This window comes from Salmo salar, chromosome ssa08 (assembly GCF_905237065.1).
Source record: "Salmo salar chromosome ssa08, Ssal_v3.1, whole genome shotgun sequence".
Classification (NCBI taxonomy): Eukaryota; Metazoa; Chordata; class Actinopteri; order Salmoniformes; family Salmonidae; genus Salmo; species Salmo salar.
Window position 1 is genome coordinate 12,888,069 of NC_059449.1, and position 8,893 is coordinate 12,896,961.

Consider the following 8,893-nt stretch of genomic DNA (forward strand, 5'->3'; position numbering starts at 1 on the left):
CGGCGGGGGGATAGAGGGATGGCGAGGTGGAGGGATAAATGAATGGAGAAATGGAGGAAGAAGTTTCAAGTTTTATTCATCTAATGTAAAGGATACACCTTGTATACACTACTCTGTCCAATGAAACGCTAACTTTCAGGTTCCTTCTCGACAACACAACAACAAGAAATAATAAAAGATAAGAATACGACCATAAAGTAAATGGCTCAGTAGAACAGATGGCAAATGTTTAAATTGTGCAGTATTAGCAATAGTAAATAAGAGTCTGGTAGCAGCAGAGTTGCAGCGATGAATAGCATAGCATAGCTGTGATGTTGGTAGGGCCCTTCTCAGAAGGGATGAATAGCATAGCATAGCTGTGATGTTGGTAGGGCCCTTCTCAGAAGGGATGAATAGCATAGCATAGCTGTGATGTTGGTAGGGCCCTTCTCAGAAGGGATGAATAGCATAGCATAGCTGTGATGTTGGTAGGGCCGTTCTCAGAAGGGATGAATAGCATAGCATAGCTGTGATGTTGGTAGGGCCCTTCTCAGAAGGGATGAATAGCATAGCATAGCTGTGATGTTGGTAGGGCCCTTCTCAGAAGGGATGAATAGCATAGCATAGCTGTGATGTTGGTAGGGCCGTTCTCAGAAGGGATGAATAGCATAGCATAGCTGTGATGTTGGTAGGGTCCTTCTCAGAAGGGATGAATAGCATAGCATAGCTGTGATGTTGGTAGGGCCCTTCTCAGAAGGGATGAATAGCATAGCATAGCTGTGATGTTGGTAGGGCCCTTCTCAGAAGGGATGAATAGCATAGCATAGCTGTGATGTTGGTAGAGCCCTTCTCAGAAGGGATGAATAGCATAGCATAGCTGTGATGTTGGTAGGGCCCTTCTCAGAAGGGATGAATAGCATAGCATAGCTGTGATGTTGGTAGGGCCCTTCTCAGAAGGGATGAATAGCATAGCATAGCTGTGATGTTGGTAGGGCCCTTCTCAGAAGGGATGAATAGCATAGCATAGCTGTGATGTTGGTAGAGCCCTTCTCAGAAGGGATGAATAGCATAGCATAGCTGTGATGTTGGTAGAGCCCTTCTCAGAAGGGATGAATAGCATAGCATAGCTGTGATGTTGGTAGGGCCCTTCTCAGAAGGGATGAATAGCATAGCATAGCTGTGATGTTGGTAGGGCCCTTCTCAGAAGGGATGAATAGCATAGCATAGCTGTGATGTTGGTAGGGCCCTTCTCAGAAGGGATGAATAGCATAGCATAGCTGTGATGTTGGTAGGGCCCTTCTCAGAAGGGATGAATAGCATAGCATAGCTGTGATGTTGGTAGGGCCCTTCTCAGAAGGGATGAATAGCATAGCATAGCTGTGATGTTGGTAGGGCCCTTCTCAGAAGGGATGAATAGCATAGCATAGCTGTGATGTTGGTAGGGCCGTTCTCAGAAGGGATGAATAGCATAGCATAGCTGTGATGTTGGTAGAGCCGTTCTCAGAAGGGATGAATAGCATAGCATAGCTGTGATGTTGGTAGGGCCCTTCTCAGAAGGGATGAATAGCATAGCATAGCTGTGATGTTGGTAGAGCCGTTCTCAGAAGTGATGAATAGCATAGCATAGCTGTGATGTTGGTAGAGCCGTTCTCAGAAGGGATGAATAGCATAGCATAGCTGTGATGTTGGTAGGGCCCTTCTCAGAAGGGATGAATAGCATAGCATAGCTGTGATGTTGGTAGAGCCGTTCTCAGAAGGGATGAATAGCATAGCATAGCTGTGATGTTGGTAGGGCCCTTCTCAGAAGGGATGAATAGCATAGCATAGCTGTGATGTTGGTAGGGCCCTTCTCAGAAGGGATGAATAGCATAGCATAGCTGTGATGTTGGTAGGGCCCTTCTCAGAAGGGATGAATAGCATAGCATAGCTGTGATGTTGGTAGGGCCGTTCTCAGAAGGGATGAATAGCATAGCATAGCTGTGATGTTGGTAGGGCCCTTCTCAGAAGGGATGAATAGCATAGCATAGCTGTGATGTTGGTAGAGCCCTTCTCAGAAGGGATGAATAGCATAGCATAGCTGTGATGTTGGTAGGGCCCTTCTCAGAAGGGATGAATAGCATAGCATAGCTGTGATGTTGGTAGAGCTGTTCTCAGAAGAGATGAATAGCATAGCTGTGATGTTGTTAGAGCCCTTCTCAGAAGGGATGAATAGAGCTGGGCCTCGCCACGCTCTCATCATGTCATTAACCAGATCTGAGGAGATAATAGGCGCCATTGGTTTGGACTCAACAGGCACACACTACTGCTGTTGCGCCTGTTTTTTGAACTGCCGTAGTGTTAAGATATGAATCATCCCTCTCCAGTGCTGTTCTATAGATGGAGAGCAGTGGAGGCTACTGAGGGGAGAACGGCTCATAATAATGGCTGGAATGGAGTAAATGGAATGGTATCAAAAACATGGTTTTCATGGGCTTGATACCATTGCAATCACTCCATTCCAGACATTATTAAGAGCCGTTCTCCCCTCAGCAACATCCACTGACAGTGAGTACGCTTTAGGTCATTGGAGGTCATTTTAGGTTGTTGGAGGTCCTGCAATTTGTGATGTATCCTGAGACAAAAACAAGCTTAGTAGTCAAAGAAAAGCAAATTCAAGAAAAAAGTTAACAGGTAGAAGTAAACGTGACTGTAGTTACGTGAGAAGGAAAAAAAAGTATTCAATCTACCTTTAAGGAACATGCCATGTCAAATACGAGACAAAGACACTAAGAAGCTTGACAGCTTCTTCAATCTTCTCAATAAGTGGTAATCAACAGTAGACAATAAGAGGTTCTTAACCGAAAGATCGCTGGTTCGAATCCCCGAGTCGTCAAGGTGGAAAAGTCTGCCATGCTGCCCTTAAGCAAAGCAGTTAACCCCCAACAACAACTGCTCCACGGGCGCCGATGACGTGGATGTCGATTAAGGCAGCCCCCCTGCACCTCTCTGATTCAGAGGGGTTGGGTTAAATGCGGAAGACACATTTCGGTTGAATGCATTCAGTTGTGAAACTAGGTATCGCCCTTTCCCTTTACTTAGTGGAGACTTTCAGTTCAATCAACAATAGATAATATAGTTACTTAGTGTAGATTTTCAGTTCAATCAACAGTAGATAAGAGGTACTTAGTGTAGACTTTCAGTCTAAAAAGTTACATAACAGTTGTGTTAAGGTTCAGAGGTATGGGCGACAGTCAGCCATCCCCAGCGGATTAGGTTAAGACTATGTTAACAAATCCAGCAAGTGGCCCTCTCTACACGGCTCCCTTGTTCTCACTGACCCCTCACTGGGGTTGCCAGAGGGGGCTGGGAGGGTAGACAGGGAGGTAAGGGGGGTGTAATCCCAAACACGGGACAATGCTGAGCCTGAGCCGGGCTGAGGCCAGGGCCAGTGTGAGAAACTGGGAGAAATGGTGACCGGTGGGCCGGGGGGCCGGTGAGTCGTCACAGCCCCCGCTGTTGGCATGGTGGCTGTCCCAGACACCTGTTCCTTCCCTGTTCCAGTCACACAGTGACCTGGGTTTAACCTACCTCATGCTGCCCTGCATGGCTGATCACTTTGTTCCCTGGCCTAGTCAGAGAGATGTTTTTCAAAACAAACTTAACCCAGCATGCCTTCTGTGCTTGTTGAAAAAGCAGCACATTCTGCAACGTTAACAACAGCCTGTCAGGATAATCGGAAAGGACCTCAAGCTCAACGATCACTAGTTAGCGACACTCTCAGCTGCTCGTGCCTTCTGATTGACAACCATTCATGACGTAGAGAGAACACCAACTGTTCACTGACACACATTGCTTATGAAGTGTTGCACCATATGTTATAAATAGCCAAAGGGAATTGATGAGTACACGATTAGAATCATATCTCAGAGCCCTGGGTAAACTGTGTTACATGATACTCTGTCCTCTGTCCTATCCAACTCCCATTGACTTAAGTCTCTTATCTTCAACCATGTAATCCACAGGGTATAACTTTGTTCTGTATGTGTGTATGTGTACTGTGATCTCATGCCATTCACAGGTGAACTAACCTGCGATGATAAGTCACTAGTCTCACCACTACCAGGGCTCTACAGTGAGAACATTTTACTCGCATGTGCGCCTAAATGTTTTGCTGTGCGACCTGGAATTGTTATTTAGGAGCACCAGTGAGCAGAGAAAAATGTACGATTCTGGCTTTAATATCGCAAATAATTTTAATTGTGCTCCTAAATTTCTTTGTGTGCGCCTACATTTTTCAACTTAAGCACACGCGCGCGCTTTGTAAAGAAAGTTAACCGTAGAGTCCAGACTACACTCTGCTCTTACATGAATAGCTTGGGTTAGTCCTACAGGTCTCACTGTAGAATGAAGTGGTCAAACCAGACATTCCACTATGTGAAACTAAACCAGCCGGCCTGTGTAATGCTCCATTGACATGAATGTCAGAGATTTAAAAGGGACAACCCTCCACATTGCCTCCTCACTTGACCTGCTCACACACATGTGGTTACTTAGCAGAAAAACTCTTTACTTTTCCAGTGCATTCACGTGTTACAAAGCCAATATCTTGCTTTTTAAAAAGTCTCAGTCCCCGGCTATGTTGACATAGTGCAATGAATTATTTGTTTACGTTAGGTATCGGCCCTATATCACAGCCCTTTCTCAATGCAAGGTGCCTCAGTTGGAGCGATGAGGCTTGTGGGATATGACCTCACTAGTCTGTGTGGTTAAAGATCACGAGGCAGAGCATCTTAAAGCTGTTTACTACTAGGTCAGTATGAGGGTAACCTGGAAAGGCCATATGAAGGCGAGGTGTTTGTCAAGTGCAGGGGAGGCTGGTGTGAGGAACTATAGGAGGACGGGCTCATTGTAATGGCTGGAATGGAATAATTGGAACAGAGTCAAACATGGTTTCCATATGTTTGATAGCGTTCCATTTATTCCATTCCAGCAATTACAATGAGCCCGTCCTCCTATAGCTCCTCCCACCAGCCTCCACTGATCAAGAGGGGCTCGCTACATTCTCTCTTTAGGTTGTGTGTGGGTAGGAACAGACCGCCATTCTCATTGGCCTGGAAATCCACATGGAAATCCACGCAGATGTAAACACAAGTACACAAACAGACACTACTGTACATACTGTAAAATCCCAATTACAACAAGTCCACAATTCAGATTAGCCTAGTTATTCAGCACATACTGTACTTTCATGACATCAACCCTCATATTTACCCTAATCAGGATAACTGAGCCTGGTATCAACTCTTCCTACTATTATACAGAAACAACACCTGAGCAGGAAATCAGATCAGTTCAGTCAGTGTGCTGGAAGTATACACTGTCTGTAACATCCACTGAGAGTTCCCAGGAGTAAATGAAAGGACTTCAAAAAGCTTTGCCCTCTGTGTGCATTTTCTGGTGCCAACTGCCAACCCAACTTCCACAGTGAGTGTGCTGACAGTTTGAAATCACCAAAGCATAATTCAACATTTCTTGAAAAAGTTCACTTCAAATACACTGCATATAGCAAACAGTTTTGACTGAGTTTGATAATACAGAGTATGGTTTTTGCGTCAAGTCAAATTGTGTTCAAATCAATTTGTATCAACACTGATTTTCCTATAACAACTTTGATGTAAAACAATCCCTGTATAGTCCACACCATTGAGGTATAAAGAACAGTCCACACCCAACCAGACTGTAAATAAAATATGGCCAACCATGAAACATTGATGGGTGTCTGTTTGAATGTGATCCCATGAGGTAGTAACCCAATACCCTGACCTCTTCATCACAGAATGATGATAAGAGTACCAGTCCCGTCCAAAACTCATTTCAAAAATACCCTTCATGCTACCATGTTTTGTTTCCCAAGTTCGCTGAAGTTGGAAGAGTGTGTATGTGTCACATATCTGTTAACCTCTGCAGAATGAATAGCAGATAGGCTACAAATAATTATGAATTATGTTACAGTAGGTGACAAAGTACTTTATGTTCGTGGCTCTGATGAAACACATTCGTCTGGGCCCCACAGCATTAACATGTGGATAACTTCAGCAATAAACGTTTGCAAAATGTCACGTGAGGCACAATAAAGGTGAATGAAAGGTGACAGATTGTGTCCAGGCATGTGTAAGAATCAAGCTGTGTCGACAGATACTTTTAAACTTGTGAGAAATGTGCCCAGGACAGATGACAAGTCACTCTGATATACATGTTTTTAAAGAGACAACCCCATGATAACAACCGACATGTAAACGTGTCACATTATGTCTTGACGGAGTCAGACAGTCCCTGTCACTTCACTTGACAAGCAGCAAAATACATTAACAATGTCTTGCCAAGTTATTTAATTTCTAAAATCCGTCATTTACAAACAATACATTAGTTGTAGTCTATTTAGGTGTAAGAAGACCAACTGAAATATCGTACCGTAGGCTGAATCTCAGAAGTGCAAGTAGCCGACTTCGTATAACACCACCGCACAGCTTCAAGATGCGGAGCAAAATCAACCTTTTACCCTACTTTCCTATGAGCGTCTTTCCAACAACAAAGTGCATAGCCCTCTTGAAAATCACTAATTCTCCAGCAGAACGTTGTTCAATTTCCCTGGTTTAATGTCGCCTCCTATTAGAAAAGTAAAGATATAAGCTACTTAGCTAACAAGGTCGCCAACCAGTCAGTCTGCTTACTGTACGTAGTGTATACATAGGTGAGCGTTACGAGCACACTAAGCTTTAGGTTCCTCCCTCTTTGTGCCCACAGCAGTTTGTGATAGTGATGGGGGATTCCGGCTCTTTTGGCTCCAGAAATGGCTCTTTAAAAAAAATATGTTTTGTATTTTTTGAAGTCAAACAGTTTGCAATAGTTTGACTATGATTGGTGTTAAAACAATTCAAATTAAATTATTAAATTAAATCATACTCTAACTTAACCACAATGTATTTATAAATGCATTGGTTTGTTAAGAAAAATAATGCGATTAAACATTTGCTTTTAAAGTATAACTTTTTTAATGTATATAAACAAAGTGCATATAAATGTAACAATTCAAAACGAATACAATCTGAACAGCATAATAATAGAATATTGCACCATATCAAAGAAAAATAAATCACAATGTGTAAAACTGCAGCATCCCACTTAGAACATTAAACTAGTCCCACTTTTCTCTCTCTCTTTATTGCCATGTTATAACCAGCAGCACACAGCAATGCTGACCATATTTTTCTTTTATGAAAGATTTGCATTCAGAAATGCAAGCTGCCTCACTTTCGAGTGGCTGATGTGGTTTCTTCTCTCAGTAATTATTTGTCCTGTTTTCGAGAAGACCCTCTCAGAGGGAACGGATGTGGCCACTATGCAGAGTCTCCCTGTCATGACTTTAGTAAGCCTTGTTCTTCCACCAGCTCAGAGGATCTGCATATCTTTGGAGTAGGGCTCCTCCAAATAGGATCGGACCTCCATTATGGCATCTGCTGAGGGATTCCTTCGTGCTGCGTCCCCAGTTGCTCTCTCGTCAAACAGCATCCAAACAGCAGACGTTTGTGGCACTACTGCTGGTGCTTCCGCTCCATCTGATCTCTCTTCTTCCCGTTGCCCTGGTGCCTGAGCCAGCTGACTGCTGGGGCTGTCCCTCCCTGCTGCTGAGGTTATTCTTTATAGAGCCTCATCAATCGCTCTGGCATCACTGAAGGCTAACTTCTTAAACCTTGGGTCAAGTGCAGCGGTTTCTGATAGCAAGTGATTATATTCCATTCTGTGGAACTTTCTGTCCATTGATGAACATAGGGTGTCCATCCACTCTGCCACATGTCCTGTGGTTACATTTGCTTCTCTCTGGCGGCTGGCTGTGATTTGCTGCAGACCCTTCCACAGGAGCATCATTTTTGAGGCTGTCACATAGCTGGAAAGAGAGAACAGTAACTTATTAGTTCAGGTTCATGTTTTGTCTACTGATACTACATTCTCATCTACTGCTCATATACATATATAATACTGGATTAAATAATGATGTAGTAATAACTGCTTACTGTACTTCTCTCCACTGATCTCCACAGTGACCTGCTCAAAGGGTTCCAGGACTCTGCACACCTCCTCCACCATCTCCCATTCCTCTTGGGTCAGAGCATCAACAGGTGCATTGACAATGGCCAGGGTAGAGATGATGGCATCATTTGACGCAAGAAACCGCTTCAACATATATAATGTTGAATTCCACCTTGTAGTGCAGTCTTGTTTAGGCCTCAGCTCAGGCATCCCCATCTGGCATTGTGTAGACTTTAGTTTTTCAGCATCTACTGTGCTCCTGTGGAAGTATTCCACAGCTGCTTTCACTTTGTCCACAGTGGGCTTCATCACCTTCAAAGCATCTCTTACAATCAGGTTAATTGTGTGGGCAAGACATGGATGATGGGTCCATTTTAACATTTTCATGGCTTTGGTTATGTTAGCTGCATTGTAGCTAACACAACAGACCACTTTTCCATCTACTTGCCAGTCTCAACAGTTCCTCTGCCAAGTTCTCTGAGGTGTGTCTGTCGCTGAACTCAAAGCAGTCCAGAAGACAGCTAGTCATCGAAAAATCTTCAATGAGGTGACATGTAATCGACATTTAAGAAGTGGTTACCCTTGATGTCCTGCAGTCAGTGGTAAGGCAAACTGCAGTAGCTTTTTGGACTCTTTCTCACACTGAAGCCTGTGTGCTCTCGTACAGTTGTGGAATAAGTGATTTTGAAAGGTTTTTCCTGCTTGGAATTGTGTACATTGGATTTAGACTATTGCTATAATTTCTAAAACCTCTGTCCTCCAAGATCAAAAATGGCTGGAAATCGGTGGCAATCATTTTAGCCAATGCAATATCAATTTGGCCTTGTTTTGCTACAGACATAGACTT

The 8,893-nt window shown here is 43.6% G+C and overlaps 1 protein-coding gene across 2 annotated transcripts in view; it reads right to left on the minus strand.

Annotated features, from left to right (window-relative positions):
- The window catches only part of LOC106610179 (FHF complex subunit HOOK interacting protein 1A), a 39,299-nt gene extending 32,566 nt beyond the window's left edge, over nucleotides 1-6,733 (minus strand). For both annotated transcript variants that reach the window (XR_006770776.1, XM_045722735.1), the window contains exon 1: nucleotides 6,430-6,733. The gene's annotated coding sequence lies outside the window, so the exon portion shown is untranslated. The remainder of the gene's footprint in view (nucleotides 1-6,429) is intronic.
- Nucleotides 6,734-8,893: the final 2,160 nt, after the last annotated feature.